The sequence below is a fragment of the Pleurodeles waltl genome, chromosome 3_1, assembly GCF_031143425.1.
Source record: "Pleurodeles waltl isolate 20211129_DDA chromosome 3_1, aPleWal1.hap1.20221129, whole genome shotgun sequence".
NCBI classification, from domain to species: domain Eukaryota; kingdom Metazoa; phylum Chordata; class Amphibia; order Caudata; family Salamandridae; genus Pleurodeles; species Pleurodeles waltl.
In genome coordinates, this window is record NC_090440.1 from 114,929,013 (window position 1) to 114,950,921 (window position 21,909).

Genomic DNA, 21,909 nt, shown 5'->3' on the forward strand with positions numbered 1-21,909 from the left:
CATCTGTGAAAATGTGCACCATGGAGCTCTGTATAGTAAATACAGTGCATTTAGGGCTTGATTAGGGAATCATTGGGCAGCACAAGAAATTTGACGCATCAGTGCTGATGCACCAGTTTCTTGTAAATGAGGCCCTAAGTGCCTGGGGTTGATGCTTTGGTATTTTAGGTGCTAGTTTTTACTAATGAAATTTAAAAATACATAACTCCAGTTCTACCTGTCGGACTTCTGTCAATTTAGAGTTAAATAGTATATTAGAATTTACACATTTACTCTGTCTTTCAAAATTGGTTCTTGTGTTGCGCTTTCACTTTATTGCTGTTTTTGAGCTACATAAATACTTTACACTTTGCCTCTAAGGTAGGTCTACTGCTTTTTGTGGCAAGCTACCCAGGGTTAAGCACAAGTTGATTTAGTGACTTTTGTTATTTAATCTGACAGTGATTATGGCTGCTGTTTGACCAGGGCTGGCATTTCAGTCAACCAACCAACAAACCAATTTCTCACACAGGAAATATTGTAAAACAATACATATGCAAAGTTTGCTTGCTGATATCGGAGACCAGTTCATGATTTTGAAGTGATATCAGTGCATAACACATTCTTGATATGCTTTTCCTCATACTTTCCACTGTGGCATAATGCTCATGTGTATGTGTGTATTAAGGGATATTGGGTTTAAGATATGTGGGACACAGCCTAAAGTATTGTTATTTGACTATATGAATAAATAATTCCCTGACAAATCTATGATAGTTAACCTGTCCTCATTAATCCACACACCACACCGCTATATGTGCTACCAATATCATGAGCCATATTTTGAGATGTGATGATAAATGTGATGAAACACCAGCATGTGAATCATAACGATGGATCCAACGTAGTATGTTATTTAGTCAGAATGTTAAAGCTGCCTTTTCAGGATTCATCATGACTAACGTGACCTGGTCTGTTTATGCCTATGAGCAACAGTACAAATACATGTTGCAGGATGCCCCAATACAATGCCATTGCACATTTGCTGCATCAATGTTCCATCTGCCCATAACAGATGTAAAATGTACTGCATCCTTAGTTCCAAGTCTTTGAATGTAACTGATGAATACCTTTATTGGTGCACCTGATCTAAGCACAATTTTGTCTAAGGATGTTAGCATTGTTAAAATGTGATGATTTGTCATCTCCTGGATTCAAGGAATGTCCACTAAAATGTGTTTGACTAACTTACTGCTGTACGCTATCCCATATGCATTGTCATCCTGATTATGTTGCTGCAATCGAGTTGAGTGAGGATAGTGACTCCTAATTACAATAAATGTATATGTCATTGCCAGGTTCAGGGAAATAGAGACTAGTACTCACTAGGAGCATATAGAAGTTTTGTACAGGTGTCCAGGTGATTGAGGTAGATTGGTGTGCTGACTGAGAGTAAATAAAAGGAGCAGCAGCAGTAATTACATGAACATGATGACTTCAACATGAACACTCAAGCCATCATTCATGCATCTTACTGGGTGCTTAAACATCAGATCAGCACTTCCCAAGGAACTGTCTGTATTTTTCAGGTACGTGTACCCTCTTTGGCAAAATGGCATTTCCTAAATTGTACTTATTTTAATTCAAACATGTACCATGTGCCTAGCAAATCAGGCCATTTAAATGAAGCACTATACAACATACGTTTTACAAGGCCTGCCATAGTGCCGAAAGTTAAGACACAAAGGCCCTCATTCTGACCCTGGCGGTCTTTGACCGCCAGGGCGGAGGACCGCGGGAGCACCGCCGACAAGCCGGCGGTGCTTCAATGGGGATTCCGACCGCGGCGGTAAAGCCGCGGTCGGACCGGCACCACTGGCGGGGTCCCGCCAGTGTACCGCGGCCCCATTGAATCCTCCGCGGCGGCGCAGCTTGCTGCACCGCCGCGGGGATTCTGACCCCCCCTACCGCCATCCAGATCCCGGCGGTCGGACCGCCGAGATCCGGATGGCGGTAGGGGGGGTCGCGGGGCCCCTGGGGGCCCCTGCAGTGCCCATGCCACTGGCATGGGCATTGCAGGGGCCCCCGTAAGAGGGCCCCTACATGTATTTCACTGTCTGCTGCGCAGACAGTGAAATACGCGACGGGTGCAACTGCACCCGTCGCACAGCTTCCACTCCGCCGGCTCGATTCCGAGCCGGCTTCATCGTGGAGGCCTCTTTCCCGCTGGGCTGGCTGGCGGTCTGAACGAGACCGCCCGCCAGCCCAGCGGGAAAGTCAGAATTACCGCCGCGGTCTTTCGACCGCGGAACGGTAACCTGACGGCGGGACTTTGGCGGGCGGCCTCCGCCGCCCGCCAAGGTCAGAATGAGGGCCAAAGGGTTGACATATGTGTAGGCATATGTTTATTTCTAGTGCTGATGTGTCTAGTTATGATAAGTAAAAATCATGACAAGTAAGAACATTTTAGAAATGAGGAAATGTTTATCACACATGAGGGGAAATGGATACTTAGGTTCAATGAGTAGGACCGACTCCATTTCAAGTAGGCTGTGACTCCATTTTTAATAGGCCTCAAGTCCATTTTTGGTGTTTCTGCAAATTCATTAAGATGTCTTTAACAAAAAAACGTGAAAGTGTCAAACTATTTAGATATAGACATAAACAAAACACTAGACACAACATTAGTCTGGAATAGGTGACTGCAATTTTTTTTTTAAGGTCAAACAAAGAACAATAATAAAAATAGTGTAATCTATTTTGTCATATTTTAACCTTATATGCACAAATGAATGTGTCCTAAACTAAAATCTTGTTGCTTATGGGTTACATCAAACATTCCAAATGTGACGTTGGAAGTTTCATCTCAGATAAATGACATACTGCCAGACCAGAAGACAATCCTGCATGTCAGAGTTGCCAACATATTCCACTTTCTACTGAAAGCTGATATCAAGCATTAGAGGAGTTGATGCTGAACGCCTATTTACTTTTCACTACTTTTTTTCCTAACTTTCCACAGAGAAGTAGGGCTTAGGGTGTTATGTTGTTAGACAATGGGGGTCATTACAACATTGGTGGTAAAAGCCGCATACTGCCGTACAGAAGACTGTCAACACACCGCTGCGGCCGTTGAATTCCGCCACAGTCATTATGACCCAAAGGCCGGAATCAGCCAAAATCTAGACACCCACACAAGTACGCCACACCAAAGGTCAGTGATAAACTGGCGATAACAAATCCTCCACCGTCACACTAACAGGAATATGCCCACACTATCATGACCCACAAATCCACGCGGTGGTCTTTCAACCGCGGTATCCCATTGGAGGTACACATCGCCGCGCTCAAAATACACACACATTTACAAAACACAGCCACATTGGACAATTCCAAATACACACACCTGATACACATACACACACCACTCCCACACACCCAATACAATATAAAACACACACCCACATCACCCACAAACCCTTACGACCACAATTGCGACTGAAGGCCACAGAGAGACACCACCATCTACAAACAAGCATCCACAGGCACTCAACACCATCACCCACATAACATCCATGCACCTCACACAACACACCTCTAAAATCACCCCACACATCACAACACACACCACCCCACACATCACCTATGGAAGAGAACGGTGAGTAGAGGGTCAGATTTCCACATATATTGCACTAATGTTGCTGAATTTACTTTACAGAAGCAGTATGTGAAGTCAAGAGTCAGTTAATGTGCCAATGTCTGCTGTGACGCAGGTAGGTGCCATGCCCTGTGCACCCTTGAAATGGCGGCTGCCTGACCTTTGAGGAGGGAAAAGTGGAAATGAGGTAAGTGCGCTGGCATTGTGTGCCATCGAAGTAGGCGGTTGATGACCGCTGCGCAGATTCGCATTGGTTATTATTGGGCCCTATGGGTTCCAGGAGTCAATGGCGAAGTACGCCCGTGGTGACGGTACGCACCGTCGCTGACGTCACTGCCATTTTGGAACTATTCACTCACTTGCTACCTGATCTTCAACCGGAGAGAACCTACACTGCAAGTCCTGCTGTGACCTGTGTCTGGAAGCGACAATGGCTCATGAGTCTGGGGAAAGGGCCCCTACCTTCACTGCAGAGGAGTTGGAGAAACTGGTGGATGGGATCCTACCCCAGTACACGGTCCTCCAGACAAACAGGTGAGTACACTGTGAGCATGGTGTGTGTGCAATGCATGTTTGGAGTGGTGTGGATGTAAGCCGCATGTTGGGCGGTGCTGAGGGATCCTGGCCTGAGTGCTGCATGACAGGTGGTCAGTGTATGTGCGTCAGGGCATGGGTGGGAACTGATGGGTCCAGACGGGTGAGTAATTTCCTTTTCTGCTGGCTTTTCCCTCCAGCTCAGCGCCCACCAGAAAAAGGATATCTGGAGTGCCATCGCCAAGGAGCTGCGGACCCTGGGGGTCTATCACAGGCGGAGCATCCACTGCCACAAGAGATGGGAGGACTTGCGCTGCTGGACCAAGAAAACGGCAGAGGCCCAACTGGGTTTGGCCTCCCAACATGGAAGGGGAGCCCGTCGCACCATGACCCTCCTGATGTTCCGCATCCTGGCGGTGTCCTATCTGGAGTTGGATGGGCGCTTGAGGGCATCACAGCAGCCACAAGGGGGTGATTACAGATTCTGAAAGCTGACTTTGCGCACTGTAGGATGTAGCTGGGTGGGGGATGTGGGCTGTGGGTGCCCCTAGGCCAGGGAGATTATGGCAGGGAAGGTCCCTTGTTGTGCAGGCTCTGGCGCACTCCTACCCCAATGGTGTAAGTGCCCATCTACTACTATGCAGGGTTCTGTGGGATTCAGGTGTGCAGATGCTGGCGTTAGGCATTGTACCCCATGGGCTGGTGACTGTCTCAGTAAATGGTGGGGCATGGACTAGTGCATAGGGCGACTCACTGTGTGTTGTGTACGCCAACAGTAGCAGTGTTACTGGCATTACCAAGTGCATCCTCTGCCTCTCCCACCCCTTTTTCTTTTTTCACCCTGTCCTTGTGTGCACTAACATCATCTGGCGGAGGAGCAGAGGCACCAGCGACGGAGGGAGCTGCATCCCACATGGGCCTGGAGGCCGAATCCACCACGGGTGAAGGCTCCAGTGGGACGGAAGGCCAGGGGAGCTCCACGACGGGGACAGGAGGGGAGACCACTGACAGTGACTCCTCCTCCGATGGTAGCTCCCTTGCGGTGGTGGACACCTCTGTGCCCACCCAAACAACAGGTACAGCTGCCACCCCCATCAGAACCGCCCTCCCAGCAGCCCCTCAGCGTGTTTCCCGTGCCTGCTCACTCAGTCCGGTGGGCATCTCCTTCACCCCAGGCACCTCAGGCTCTGCCCCAGTCAGCCCTGCTGCCCTCAGTGAGGAGGCTATTGACCTCCTGAGATCCCTCACTGTTCGGCAGACAACCATTCTGAATGCCATCCAGGGTGTCGAGAGGCATTTGCAACAAACAAATGCATACCTGGAGGGCATTCACTCTGGCGTGGCGGTCCAACAGAGAGTATTTCAGGCTCTGGCCTCAGCACTGATGGCAGCCATTGTCCCCTGTGTCTAGCCTCCCCCTCCAACTTTCTCTACCCAGACCCAATCCCCTCTACCTCAGCCGATCCCAAGCACACCTTCAGACCTGCATGCACTCAAATCACCACACAAAAGTGGCTCAGGAAAACATAAGCACCACACTTCATCACACAGGCACTCACATATAAACCACCCCCATCAAACACACCAGCATCTACTGCCTCCACTGTGTCCCCCTCCTCCTCGTCCGCCTCCCTCCAAGTAGCGTCTACATTCACACCTGCATGCACTACATTTTCAGCCACTACCTCCATCACCAGCACATCCATCACAACACAGCCCTCACTTACAGTCACCACCCCTACAACCATGCACACATCCCCTGTGTCCTCTCCCAGTGTGTCTGTGAAACCTCCTCCCAAAGTACACAAATGCAAGCACCCACCCACCCAACAGCATCCACCTCACAACAGCATCCAGTACATGCACCTTCAACCAAACTCAGCAGCAACCACCTCCTACAACCATTCCCTCTTTCTCCGCTCCCAAACCCTCTCCATCTTCCCGTCCCAGTGTGTCTAAAAAACTTTTCCTGGCAAGCATTGACCTCTTCCCTACGCCCTCCTGTCCTTCCCTTCGCCCCAGGGTGTCAGATCCCAGGCCAGCACCTCAGCCCCAAGTCAGCGGATGCTGTGGTACCTGCAAGTCCCAGAGGATCAAAGGGGGCACCGGTCAGGGCAGCCAGTGTGCCACTGACACCTGCAAAGGACCAACCCATTCCGTCACCTGCCAAGGTGAAGAAGGGGCAAGCATGCAGCATGGCCAAGGAGCACCACCCACCCAGCAAGGCCTCGTCCAAAACTCAAGCTGCCAGTGCCAGGGTCCCAGCAGCATCTGCCAAGGTGGGGAAGTGGAAGAAAACCCGAGGCAAGGCACTTCAGGCCTCAGAGGCTCCAGATGAGGGACTGGTGCCTACCATCAGTACCAACAAACCCTGCAACCTGTACTGTGGCAAGCACCGCTACAGGCACCACCACCTGCACACCACCTGCACCATCATGTGCACCGCCACCTGCACCACAACCTACACCGCAGCTGGCACATCAACTGTCAGCAGCAGCATCCCCAGTGGGCAGCCGTCCGAGGCTGCAGGAAACGGCCTGGTGTCTCCCTCCACCACTACCAGCACCTGCACCACGGCCAGCACCGGCAGCATCCCCGCTGCAGGCACCAGCAGCATCCCCACTGCAGGCACCGCCACCTGCACCACCATCTGCACCGCCACATGCCCAACTGGTGCCACAATAACTGTCAGCAGCAGCATCCCCAGTGGGCATCCATCCGAGGCTGCAGGAGACGGTCTGGTGTCTCCCTCCACCACTACCAGCACCTGCACCACAGCCAGCACCTGCAGCATCCCTGCCGCAGGCACCGCTGCAAGCACCACCACCTGCACCACCATCTGCACCACCACATGCCCAGCCAGTGCCACCACAACCGTCAGCAGCAGTATCCCCAGTGGGCAGCCACCCGAGGCTGCAGGAGATGGCCTGGAGCCTCCCACCACCACTTGAAGCACCCCCACCAGCACCAGCACTACCACCAGTTTGCAGCCTTAGTCGCCGCAGGATGGAATCTGGACCTGCCTCCATGGAGCATCATGCTACCTGTTCCCTGCAAATCTCGTGCCTCAGACACCCAGGTGAGGGAATGTGAACTGCCACACCCTAAGTGCAGCATCACTGGGCACAATGCCCCCTCCATAACCAGTGGAGAAATGCATCCACTATCACTATCCTTAGCAGGATGAATCAGGCTGGGCACAATGCCCCCTCCAGGACCAGTGGAGAAGCCATTCACTTAGCCCCTTCTTGCCAGGATGAAGCACACTGGGCACAAGGCCCCCTCCAGAACCAGTGGAAAAGCCATCCACTTGAGAGACGGTGGCTTTGCACTCCCCAGGACCAAGCAGTGGGCAAACCACCCACTTGAGAGACTGTGGCTTTGCACTCCCCAGGACCAAGCAGTGGGCAAACCACCCACTTGAGAGACTGTGGCTTTGCACTCCCCAGGACCAAGCAGTGGGCAAACCACCCACTAGAGAGACTGTGGCTTTGCACTCCCCAGGACATCACTGTGGGCATGTAGCCCCCTCCAGGAGCAGTGGCGTAGTATCATCTGCTGGCTGAGGTTCACCCCTTACCTTCCCCCTGAGGTGCCTGTGTGTTTACGACCTGATGCCCCTGCAGTGTTCTCTCTGTTTTGAGGCAGGAGTCAAGTGTGGGCCTCGCCCATGAGTTGTTTGCCCAGTGGGCCATGGTCATTTGCAAAGGACAGTGTACAGCCTTCTGTACATTTTGTAAATATTTGTGTATATACTGTTTTTCTAATCGTTAACTATATCTGCATATTTTAAAGTATCACTGTTTGAACTCAATTGCTTTTGTCCTTGCATTCTTCCAGGGGGTAACAGGGTGTAAGTGTACTGTTGATGCATGTTTTTGTGTCTATGGTGTTGTGGGGGAGGGTGGGGGTGGGAGGGTTGCGTGTTGCCTGTGTGTGTCACTCTCTTTTTCATCCCCCACTCCCCTGTGTGCTAGGTGCAGTACTCCTGGTTCTTTGTTGATTGTCAAGAGGTGAGTGGTTTCCCTTCGAAGTCCTGTTTCTGCCGTGCATTTGATGGCGCTGGTACTGCCCCGGAAAAGCTAGCGGATTGGCGGGTTGGGATAGGGTGGGCGGTACATTGTCTTCCACCTGTCTGTTGGCGGGGACCGTTGCGCTGTTTGTTGCTACCGCCGTGGCGGTCGGTGTGTTAAAGTGGCTGTCTATGTTGGTGGTTTCCGCCGTGGTCGTGATTCCATTTTTTTTACCGCTGGCCTGTTGGCTGTATTACCGCTGCTTTCTCACCAACCGCCAGGGTTGTAATGAGGGCCATTGTGTGTGTATACGATTGAGAAGAATGAAAAAGGTTTGTTTCTGATCACCACGGTCCCCCTGAGACTGTTAGTAACCAAAAAGCATTGACACCACTTCAGCTATGTCTTGGGTGGTGTTTGGCGGAGCTTCACAAAACACTCAGCACCAATGCACTTAACTAAGTTCATTTGTGTATCAAACATTTCAGAGCTGGGCCAGAGACTCAGTTTATACAACAGTAGATAGTGATGCAAAGAATTGACAAGGCAGGAAAATTACATCTTTGTCACATACAACACCACCAACAGATAAGAAGGCTACTTTGCTAACAGCTACAGTTTGACAATGTCAAAGTTGCTCCAACATTTTGAGCCATAGTGGTAGTACCACAGATTGATGTGAGGCCTTCTTGGGCCCATGATGGATCTCTATTTTAGCTTAGCTTTATATTTTATATTTGACATAGTTTAGAATAACATCACTTTTAGCAATGACATTTTACATACCAGATGCTCGCACAATATTATTCCAAGAATACATTGTGCATACTACTTGTTTTATTTAGCTTCTCTTGACATCTAATCTGTATACTTTGTTCAAGGCTAGAAACACAGAACAAGATATCCTACTGCTTGTATTGTCCATTCGGAGACAGCGTCTAACATCTAGACATAAGCTGTGCCTCTAACACAGTGTGGTTTTGATTGTTTAAACTGTGCACTGCCCCAAGAAGGTCAGAGGAGCACTCCAGTCACTTCTGCCCTGGAATGAATCATGTGTTTGACAGCTCTGCTGACACTGATCTTGCATATTACAGAGAAGGATTGCCAACTCCACTCTAGACCAGAACTCAAACTCAGCCTTCCAGGTATGGGGGTCTTAAGCTATGCTTCTAGACAGGGCAGAGGGAGAGGGTACATCCAACATGCTCTAATATTGTAGATAACGCTGGGTAGGAAAATATAGATCTTAGATCACCATGGTTGTACTGTATATTCTTTGCACCATGGTAATAATGGTTGCTGCAATGCTTTTTTTCATCTCCCTAAGTATCTAGCTCATTCACTCTGTGCAAGAATATGAATGTTTCAATAAACGTTTGAAAATGTTTGTTTGTATCTTTCTTGTGTTTACCCTGGACATGCATAAGTGAAACAGTGAAAAAGGTAAGATCTTTTTCCACAGTTTACTTGGGAGTCAGGCTGTCATGTTAGAGGTTGCTGTATTCATCTGTTAGCCTATAAAGGTTGGGGGTTTGGGGGTTTGGGTGAGGCACTGTGAGCTAGCAAGAATTCGATTGGCAATTCCTGACAGTATAGACGGACTCAGTCCTCTCATCCTGAAGTTCTGCTGAACTAATATACAGTCCTATATTTTAGTTGTAATCATAGAACAACATGAGCCTGCTATTGACACTTATGGAAAGAGGTGTGGGTTCCTGTTCTGGTAAACAGAAATGAGATTGCATGTCCTCCATGTCATTGGTCAAGGGATTGAAGGTTGCAGAACAATTACATGCCTCAAGTCATTCCAAAGACCTTTGACTGTATCCTACAAAGAGTCCAGCTTCTTTCCATGGTCCTCTTTGAAGAATTCCATGGATTTCTTAATGTACTGAAGATTCTTTGTGCTCTTTGTACCAATGGCAACTCTATAAAGTTGCATGTTGTCAAAAAATGGGTCATTAGTTGTATGACATTCTCAAGTAATGGGTCTACATTTGTCCTCTATTGGGAACCATATACCCCATTGTAGCACTTGACTCTCACAGGGTAGCAAAGCAGAGCAGTCCAAGGCCTACGCAGGGGACGTGGTGCAGACTAGTAATCACCATTGAAAGATACACAATAATTACAATAAATAATTTATTGTCCAGTATGTTCTTTTTCTTTTGAGAAAGAAAAAAGTACATTTATTACACACACACTGCTCAATACTATGCAACAATTAAAGATATATACACAAGTTGATGTAAATACTTCTAGAGGACATTGCATAGTCATTCTTGCCCCTCCCAAGGGGAGATTGAGACCAACAAATTACATTTCAAAAACATCTACTTGTATTCATAAGCAATATTTGAGTATAACCTAGGGTGACAGCACTTAATACTGGCAATAATGCATATATACTTTGATCCCAAATGGCTCATTATTTAAATAAAGCATTTGTGAGAATATTGTACAGGCATGTTGGAATGATGGTATGCTGTCAAGATCACTCTCAGCATGAAATACACAATTTAACCACAACCCGTAAAGGGCATTGTTGGAAATGACTATTTCTGCAGGGTCACCCCCAAACATTTTCCCTTCCTCCTTCCCTTTTTCTGACCTCATTTTTGCTGGCTTTAGCACCCTGCGCACCTTACAACTGCTAATCAGTGCTGAAGTGCATATGCTCTCTCCTTAAAACATGGTGACATTGGCTCATACCCAATTGGCTTATGTAGTTTACTTATAACTCCCACGTTACGTGCACTACATGTACCCAGGGCATGTAAATTAAATGCTACTAGTGGGCTGCAGCACTGGTTGTGCCATCCATATAAGTAGCCCCCTACCCATGTCCCAGGCCTGCCACTGCAGTGCCGATGTGTGCAGTTTCACTGCCACTTCGACTTGGCATTTAAAAGTGCTTGCCAAGCCTTAAATTCAAATTTTCTACTTATAAGTCACCCCTAAGGTAGGCCCTAGGTAGCCCATAGGGCAGGGTGCTATGTAGGTAAAAGGCAGAATATGATCATGTGTGTTCTATATATCTTGGTAGTGTAAAACTCCTAAGTTCATTTTACACTGCTGTGAGGCCTGCTCCTTTCATAGGATAGCATTGGGGCTACCCTCATATACTGTTTGAGTGGTAGATCCTGATCTGAAAGGAGTAGCCAGGTCATATTTAGTATGGCCAGCATGGTGATACAACATACTGCTGAATGGTAAAGTTGGATTTTATATTACTATTTAGAAATGCTACTTTTAGAAAGTGAGCATTTCTCTACACTCAAATCCTTCTGTGCCTTCCAATCCACGTTTGGCTAGGTTTAGTTGACAGCTCCCTTGTGCATTCACTCAGACAACCCCAAACACACGATGGCCAGTCACAGTTACACACATCTGCATATTGAATGGGTCTCCCTGGGCTGGGACGGTGGGGGGCCTGACACTTACATGTCAAAGGACAGTAGCCTGCCCTCACAAAAAGGACTGCCACACCCCCTACTGGGACCTTGGCAGACAGGATGCAACTGAAAGGAGATCTTGTGCACTTCTAAGCCACTCTTTGAAGTCTCCCCCACTTCAAAAGCACATTTGTGTATTTAAGCAGGGTCCCTGACCCTACCAACTGAGACACTTCTGAGGTAGACACTGCTACTTCACAGACACTTCCTGGAGAAGAGAACCTGAACCAGAACCTGCAACCTGCCAAGAAGAACTGCCTGGCTGCCCAAAGGACTCACCTGACTACTTTTATGAGAAGGACTGCTGCCTTGATGTTGCCCTGCTGCCTTGCTGCTCTCTGGCTGTGCTGAGAAGTGTTCTCTAAAGGCCTGGACAGTGTTTGCCTCCTGTTCCCTGAAGTCTCAGGACCAAAAAGACTTAATTCCTGCAAGAGAACTCCCTGTGCGGTGAAAATTGACACATAGCCTGCAAGAAACGACACACAGCCTGCATCGTGGTGAGAAGATCACTGCAGCCGAATCAGAACTACGCAGCCTGACTTTGCACGGAGAAGATCGACGCAGCACCAGTGACTGGACATTCGAGGCACGGCCCACTGGACTGACTCAAAGCTGGGCAGGAACAACGCAGGCCGACTTCCTGAGAGGAATTGACACACCACCTGCCGTGAGGTAGAAATTTCCACACAATGCCCACCAGATCGACGCAGCCCCTGTGACTTCGTCTTGCAAGTGCCGGATTTCAACACATCGTCCCCGGGGCGTCCAAAAACCCTGCAACCCAAAGAGGATCCCAGTCTACGTGCTATAAATCGACGCAAAGCCTGCCCTGAGTGAAAACTCAACTAACCTTTGCCTGTGTGTGAGCATTTGACTGCAAACCAGGTACTTTGTGCTTGCAGGCGACACTTGTTGCTTTTATAAGGCTTAAGACACTTTATATCATTTTTACAGTGATATTTCAACATATACTTATTGCATCTTAATCATTTTTACCTGCATCTAATCAGATACATATTATATATTTTTCTAAACACTGTGTGGTGTATTTTGTGGTGCTATACTGTGTTATTGCATTATTTATTGCACACATACTTTACACATTGCCTTCTAAGTTAAGCTACCAGAGGTTGGGCACAGGATGATTTGGATTGTGTATGACTTATCCTAACTAGAGTGAGGGTCCTTGCTTGGACAGGAAGTAATCTGACTGCCAACCAAGGACCCCATTTCTAACAGGCATCACTTTAATAGATATTGCCTAATGTGATTATAGATTTTCTCCCCTTGCGAGAGTTTACAGCACTTACTTTAAATCACATTCCGCACAAAATGCTGGGCATTTAACACAGTACCTAAAAAACTTCACTTGTGCATGAACATATTTGTGCAATTACCACCTTTTACCCCTAAAGAGTGTCTAACAACACAAAACATCACATTGTATCACTTTGGGCCACATTCACAGTAGACAAAATCTCTCTCCCTAAAGGAAGCAGCACTCACAGCTGTAAAGCAAAAGCACAAGCATAGCATGACCCTGAAAATACATTCAAACCATTGAGGGGTTTTCATTTTTGAGTTCCACCCAACTTAGGGCGGGGACACTGAACTTCTTTTTGGGGGGAAGCTGCGCTGCTCCTGCATCTCCCCCTTCACCTTTGATTTGATTTGGTGGTGAACTCATCCTCCTTTGGTCACTCCAAGCTGAAAATTAGTGATTTTCATCCCGAAATGTGTCCAGACCTGCAGGGAATTATGGGACACTCCTTGTGCTCTCTAGTAAATATATGAGCAGAGGCTCTTCAGCTGTGCTGGGGAGAGCCACTCCATTGTTTCCTTTTCCTGGTGGTTTTACAAGTGACCTCACGCCGGGGCCCTTGCTGTCCCTGGAGTGCCCTGTCCCAGCAGGGCACCCCCTTTGGCAGGCTTGAAGAGCAGCTCGGGGAGCCCACCCACGGCCAATCTTTCTGGCTCCCTGCACAGCCAGCACACTCATGAGCTGCCACAGGAGCGGGCACCTCACTCTGGTCTGCCCACTGCTGCAGATAGATGCTTGCTGTACTGCCGACCTTCCCGGGGAGCTCCCACCCCTCTTCAGTTGTCACTCTGGTGTTCAGTCCAGTGTCCCTTTCCTGGATTACTGGTGTCACTCCCCACATTCATCTTCTCAGTGGGGCCCAGGGATGGGGTCCTGGGTCCCGTCCCCCTTCGACAGAGCTCCTTCAAGTTAATTCATTTTGGGGCCCAGGGATGGGGACCTGGACATCTTCGCCTCCCCAGGGGGAAAGCACAGTGGCACCAATCCCTTTGTTTACTGTTTATCAAGGGCAGGCCCCAGGCCCTGGTGCACCCTGGGGACTGAGAAGAGAAGGACAGTGCAACCCCATGCAATATGTTGCCAAAAATAGGCCAAAGATCACCAAACTTCCCCTGGTTGTATCTTGGCCCTGTTGAACTAGTGTTTTTGTGTTTCGTGTTCTTGGTCTCCTTTCGCTGTTGGTGGAAATCCCTTCCCACCTGAGGCACCTTCAATAGGCTTCCCGGCCTCCAAACTACAAACTTTGCAGGGAGCCGGTTTCACCAGGTGAAAGCAGCTCGGGGAGCCCATCCACAGCCAATCTTTCTGGCTCCCTGCACAGCCAGCACACTCATGAGCTGCCACAGGAGCGGGCACCTCACTCTGGTCTGCCCACTGCTGCAGGTAGATGCTTGCTGTGCTGCTGGCCTTCCCGGGGAGCTCCCACTCCTCTTCAGTTGTCACTCTGGTGTTCAGTCCCGGGCCCCTTTCCTGGATTGCTGGTGAGTGCTACCTCACTCCCCACATTCATCTTCTCAGTGGGGCCCAGGTATGGGGTCCTGGGTCCCGTCCCCCCTCGACAACGCTCCTTCAAGTTCAATCATTTTGGGGCCCAGGGATAGGGTCCTGGATCCCTTCTCCTCCCCAGGGGGAAAGCACAGTGGCACCACTCCCTTTGTTTACTGTTTATCAAGAGAAGCCCCCAGGCCATGGTCCACCCTGGGGACTGAGATGAGAAGGGCAGTGCAACCCCACGCAATATGTTGCCAAAAATAGGTCAAAGGTCACCAACCATCCCCTGGTTGTATCTCGGCCCCATTGAACTAATGTTTTTGTGTTTCGTGTTCTTGGTCTCCTTTCGCTGTTGGTGGTAATCCCTTCCCACCTGAAAACCTTCAATAGGCTTCCCGGCCTCCAAACTACAAACTTTGTAGGGAGCCGGTTTCACCAGGTGCCTACACCGGCCTTCACTTTGTGGGCCTCTAGGCCTCCGTTCCCCTTCGCAGAGCCTAGTCTTTCCCCCAACTGGTCTTCAGGGGCTGTAATGGTACCAGCTTCCCCAGTCCTAGGGCATGCCACTCTGGTTCTGGGGTCAATCAGAGGTCATAATCCAGATAGTAATCAGGGGGTTTGTCCTTCCAACTGCCCAAGACACCAGTCTCCAGTCCTAGTGGTCTGCAGAAAAACACAACCAAAAAGAGCTCTCTCCCCTGTGCAGGACGTTTTCAATGGGGATGGGAGTGTCCAACAGAGCCTATCATGATGTGCCACATCATCGCTCTGCCCCTGTTCCGACCTCCCTGCACAGTCTTCTGGGATAGCTCAAAATGGCATCACCCAGGAGTAGCTTGCCACATTTGCTATGGGGACCTCAGCTCCACCCATCGCTGACATCACTGCCAGGGCCTTCCACCAGCAAATCTTCAAAGGAGCCCCCTGGTTTGGCTCCAGAGGTCTGGACACCCTCCTTTGTTGAGTGGCCTGGGGCAGGCCCTCTTCCTTACACAGAATGACAGCTGGCTGATTAATGCAGAGCAATTCACCCAATCCCTTCCTCCTTGAGAACTGACTTAAGCACTGTTAATTGCTTCCTTTGATGGGTGAGGCATTTGTTGCTCCATCTAGCAGAAAATAAATTACCCCACCCAGCAGGGTCACAAAAGACCTGGGGGGCCCTTAGCACCCACACTGCCTCCACCATGTGTGCACTGGATTTGAAATACGGCACACCATGGTGTAGAGTAGGGGACAATAGCATCATTATTGTTTACATTATTAATGCACTGTTCAGGGTTAGCTCAACCCTGAAAAGTACATAGGGCCCATTATAACTGATGGTGAGCCCCTTTTAACATTTGCTCTGGACTTAGCTGCTCCCATAGAGAGCAGGGTCAAGACTGATTTGCATATAGCTAGGTACAAACTGGGGTGACGTGGAAAGCCATATAACAATAGATTAAACCCAGATATGTGACTGGGGGGGAGTGTTTGAAAAGCATTAGGGGGGCGCATACATTAACTACTAAGAGACTTAATGGATGTTGCCATCTTTGCTAGGGAAATTAAACATCATTGGCACTATCTCCACATCATATGCTAGATTTAGGCCCTCATTACAAACTCGGCGGGAAATCCTACAGAGTTCGGTGCTGGCGGTCGGAACATCAACCGCCAGCACGGTGCAGAACTCACTGGCCCAATAAAAAAACATTCCCATGGGCCGGCAGGCGGAAACAGTGTTTCTGCAAGCCGGCCCAGCGGAATGCTGGGCCTGTACATTGTCGACGGCTCCACATGGAGCTGTCATCAATGTAGAAATGCGGCTGGTGCAGCGGCACTCGTCGTGCATATCACTGCCCGTAAATCGGGCAGTGACATGCATGACAGGGCTGTGCACAGGGGCCCCTGCACTACCCATGCCAAGTGCATGGGCAGTGCAGGGGCCCCCATTCCGCCAGCCTTTCCGTGGTGGCCTAAACCACCAGGGAAAGGCTGGGGGAACACAGGTTCATTATCCGGCGGGCAGAGCTACTTGCAGTGCTGCCCTGTCATATAAGGAATTCCGCCATCGTCAGGCTGCCTGGCAGCGGAAGCCTGGCGGTGGTGGAGTTCTACCTGTGGCGGTCTCCCCGTGTACATTATATGGCGGTCCTGACTGCCATGCCGGTGGTGGTAATTTCTGCCACCGCCAGCATGGCGGTCCGGACTTCCATGTTCATAATGAGGGCCTTGCTGCCATTGTTGTCACTCTAAAGTGGTGTCAGTAGATATCTGTTGAATGTGCAAAGTCTGTTATATGTCTCTACCCTGGTGTTTTGTGTTAGGGATAAACAGGAGTGCTTTATGTCTTAGTTCAGAATTCATATGCGCCTTCTGACATCTTAATACTATCCAGTTTGTTCAACATGATTGCCATGTTGAGAGCTTTCAGATGATGTCAAAATCATTGTACCATCAGTGGAAAACATAAGATGATGTGCTACGCACCTATTTGCTGTGTAGTCTACATCATATCGAAATATGCTCCAGGACCCTAAAGCCTGTGAGTGAAGCAGAATGTAAAATCTGTTTGTGGGGTGGTAAACATCTACTGTGTAACTTGTTTTATGGACGTATGATGCCTAAGAAATACATCTAGCAAGTAGCCAAGTGCTTGTACATGATTTAAATGCAGAAATGGACTAACAGTTTCACACTTACAAATTTCAATGAGGAACATGGATGGTACCGGCTGCATTCTTGAACATTATAAACATAACGTTTTCAGTACATGATTGTGAAAAACGGCTATTTGCAAATGGAAAATGCATCACACACAGTACCCCAGCACCTACTGCTAAGGTTAGCTCTAGCTATTCAGGGGATATTATTGTTGTAAAATGTATATTTACAAGAAGATGGATGGCTGCTTCCACGCACAGGACATGTCATCCCTCACATCTTCTTACGCTGCAGTCTGGAAACAATACAAAAGGTGTGCCACCAAATGAGCCCACTTAAGATTTATCTGGTCATCTATACATGAACAATAGCCACTGACTTGCATTCTGGGTAAAGGACCTATTTAGACTTCTCTTTTAGGAGGAGTATTCTACAACAACGTGGTCCGAAATTGTAGTGTTACATACATGCAAATGTAATCAATGAAAAGCGAAAATGTCCCATGGTTATTTACAAAACATGGCATTGTGTTTATAAATAGATTAACTCACATATAAAAAGACACTGATGTGCGTCATTTGTTACCGTTACTGCATCTGGTTTATACTGAAAGTGCCATGGTCCTGTGTAGCAATTGCTCTTTTTGTTTTACCTCTCCAACTTCATTTTTGGTACAAATACAGAAAGTAGACTCAAAAGTCTGTTTTTCAGAGAGACACACCTGATTACATTCAGTTTCTTAATAGAGTGGCATTAAGTATATGCATATTAATAGAAATTAAAAACCATTTAACAGATGCAAACATAGTAATGGTTATTGATACTGCCAGTCGAAACAGGTCACGTGTGTGTGCTCAAGTGCGTGCATGTGTTTATGTGTCCTTCAGACAGTCAACATGAAGTATTGCTTCTAGGGCAGGTTTATAAGTGCAAGTCCATAGCCTCTGTTATACAGATGTTACAGATACACCATGCTGCTTTTTGCATGATCTTATCGGTGCCACATTACATGGAGGTATATGGAACAAAATTCGTATGCATGTGCTGCTCTGGAGACTGATAAAATTATGACACATAGGTGCAAATCAAAATACATCGAAAATATAACACACGTAATTAAGCGTTGAAGAAATGCATATTTTTTCCGGAGTGTGACTAATACCTTAGATTTATTTTCTAGACCTCTGTACCTATAAGCAAGACACAGCCATTCTATTATTTACAGATATGCAGTATTGTTTTCAGTACATTTTCATTTTCAGATATGATTAGTAAGAAAATGCAGATTGTACAGATACCAACATTTCAAGATGTATAAGTACGTCACCCCCTGTCCACCCTCCCCCACCACCACCATTTTTCCCTTACAGGTCAGAGCCAAGGCATTCAAAATGTTGTGCTTTAAATAGTGATTTCACATGTTATGCCTCATATGGGGTCTCAAGGCACTGTTGCAGGCATACTGCATACTCGAAAAGCCAGGTTTTGAGATCCTTCCTGAACTGCTTCATGCAGGTGGCCTCTCTGAGGTTGAGTGGGAGTGTGTTCCATGAACGAGCTGCAAGATAAGAGCAGGATCTGCCCCAGCTGTGCTCTTCCTGATTCTAAGTATGGTGGCGAGGGCGAATTGGGAGGATCGGAGCTGCCTGGTGGGGGTGTAAAAGGTGAGGCGGTGGTTGAGGTAGGCTGGTCCTATGTTGTGCAGTGCCTTGTACTACATGTACCCAGGGCATGTAAATTAAATGCTACTAGTGGGCTGCAGCACTGGTGGTGCCATCCATATAAGTAGCCCACCAACCATGTCCCAGGCCTGCCACTGCAGTGCCAATGTGTGCAGTTTCACTGCCACTTCGACTTGCCATTTATAAGTACTTGCCAATCCTTAACTTCCCCTTTTTCTACTTATAAGTCACCCCTAAGGTAGGCCCTAGGTAGCCCATAGGGCAGGGTGCTATGTAGGTAAAAGGCAGGACATGAACATGTGTGTTCTATTTGTCCTGGTAGTGAAAAACTCCTAAATTCATTTTTCACTGCTGTGAGGTCTGCTCCTTTCATAGGATAGCATTGGGGCTACCCTCATATACTGTTTGAGTGGGAGATCCTGATCTGAAAGGAGTAGCCAGGTCATATTTAGTATGTGTCAGAGTCACCAGATCCTTAGGGTCTGTGCATGTTCCCAACACGTCCACCACAAGACAGCTCCAATACTCTGATTAGAATGTCACAGAGTCTAAGAGAGTCCAAGCGGAGAAAAGTGGATTAGGTAGGGAACAGCTGGGAAGGAGACCTGTAGGAAGCAAAAAGGTTAGAACACACAATATCAAGATTATATTATACTAATCATTACTAGGCTATGACTCTAAGCATTGTCATACTTGAAACATGGATAACTTAAGCATGGACTTAAATAACAAGGCCTCAAAAACTTTTGAATACCTGTGAGGGAATCAAGAAAGATTAATACAAGTTTCTAATGAACCACTCAATGAAATGTTACACATTAATTAGAAACATCAGAATTTTCTAGAATTACGCTTTCAAATTCAAGCATAGATTTTGGCATGAGGACAAGGAAATAATCTGAATGATTTCTATAGCACCATATGAATTGTACTTGAGAGACTTGTTATGCACATACAATATAACATCTAGAATTTTAAAACACTTTAGTTTTCTCAAAATGCAGTAACATGAATTGCGCACTTTACCGATTTCCACAAAGGTTTATAACTGCCATGAAATGATTGTGCACAAGGAGTAACATGAATTAGACACGAGAAATGAATCGCTTGTCTTGCCGATCCAAAAACCACCAAGTAAATGCCATGAAGTGGTACCGCACAATGAACTTCGTGATTTTAACACAAGAAAATAATTGTGCGTTCTGCAGATTCGAATGTCACCACGGAAATGCCATGAAATGGTAGCGCTCACAGAATATCATGAACTAAGCACAAGAAATGAATTGCGCGTCTTGCCGATTCAAAGACCACCATGTGAATGCCAAGAAATGGTAGCGCACGCTGAATATCATGAAGTAAGCACAAGAAATTAAGTGCGCGTCTTGCCGATTCGAAGACCACCATGTGAATGACACAAAATGGTAGCGCACACTGAATATCATGAACTAAGCACAAGAAATTAATTGCGCGTCTTGCCGATTCGAAGGCCACTATGTGAATGCCCAAAAATGGTAGCGCACACTGAATATCATGAATTAAGCACAAGAAATTAATTGCACGTCTTGCCGATTCGAATGCTACCTTGTAAATGGCATAAAATGGTAGCACACAATGAATATCAAGATTTGCACTCAAGAAAAGAATTGCGCGTCTTGGCGATTCGAATGCCAGCATGTAAAATACCATTAAACATCTAGCGCACATTCACACGCACAAGAGCAGAATAGTTTTATCATGCTGATTAGGCTCAAGAACTCGAAATCCTTTGAGAACAGAATCGGGGGCCCAGCCCGACCTCCGTCTTACCGCCCTGATCAAGAATCACTGAGCAAAGTGAAAGGGGCGAGGCCTGGAAGATCAAAGTAGGCCTCCGGAACAGGAGCTCAGGAAGTTGCTGCTGCTCTGCACCGGGACCTCTGAATAGTGAGCATGTGGAGCTGGGCTGGCTCCCTTACATAGAGTCTTGGCCCAGCCCACAAACCACACCCAGGCATGCTGCAGGGAAAGCTTCTAGAAGGCCCTGGAAAGGGACCACACCCTGACACACTCTGAAAGCCTGCAGCAGTACATTGCAAATGAACAGTATTTATATGCATCTTGAACATAAGTCTTCAGGATTAAACTCTGCAATGCAAAAGGTTAAACAACATCATATCAGAAGAATGCATGAATTACGTTATCTTGAGAGTGCTGGGTTTTTGCATTCTAGTCGCCCGTAGAGCTCGCACTGCCCTGATGTTGACAGCACTCCCGTTTCCCAAACGCGCTCTAGGGCCTGGTTTGTCTGGATTGAGACGATGAAAACACCTCACAAGTACTGGAGCATGAATATCAGATGCGGAAACCCATGCGTTACCTTCAGGGCCATAACCTTTCCATAAGATTAAGTACCATAGATTACGCCCTCTCAGTTTGGAATCCAACACCTTCTTCACTTCGTATTCTACTTCCTCCTGTACTAGAACTGGAGCTGGATGAGGGCGGACATTCTGGACTGCCTTTTTCAAGAGGGAAGTATGGAACACTGGATGAATCCGTAATGATTTTGGCAATTGCAGTTTATAGGTCACAGGATTGATTTGCTGAAGGACAGTGTAAGGACCTATGAATTTAGGGTTGAACATGTGCTTCTTCTTGAAGTCTATAGCCCTCTTTACAACCCTGGCGGTAAACGGCGCCTACCGCCGTGCAGAAGACTGCCAAAACACCACCGCAGCCGCGGAATTCCGTCACAGCTATTATGACCTACATCTCGGAAACCGCCAAAATTCAGACACCCACACAAGTCCGTCACACCAAAGGGCAGTGTTAAACTGGCGAAAGCAAAACCTCCACCGTCACGCCAATAGAAATACGCCCACACTATCACGACCCACGAATCCACATGGCGGTCTTTCAACCGCGGTATTCCATTGGCGGTACACACCGCTGCACTCAAAATACACACACATCTCCAAAACACCGCCACATTGGACAATTCAAAATACACACACCTGACACACATACAAACACAACTCCCACACACCCAACACAATATAAAACACACACCCACATCACCCACAAACCCCTACGACCACAATTCACGGACGAAGGCCAGATAGACAGAGAGCACAGCAACTGAGAA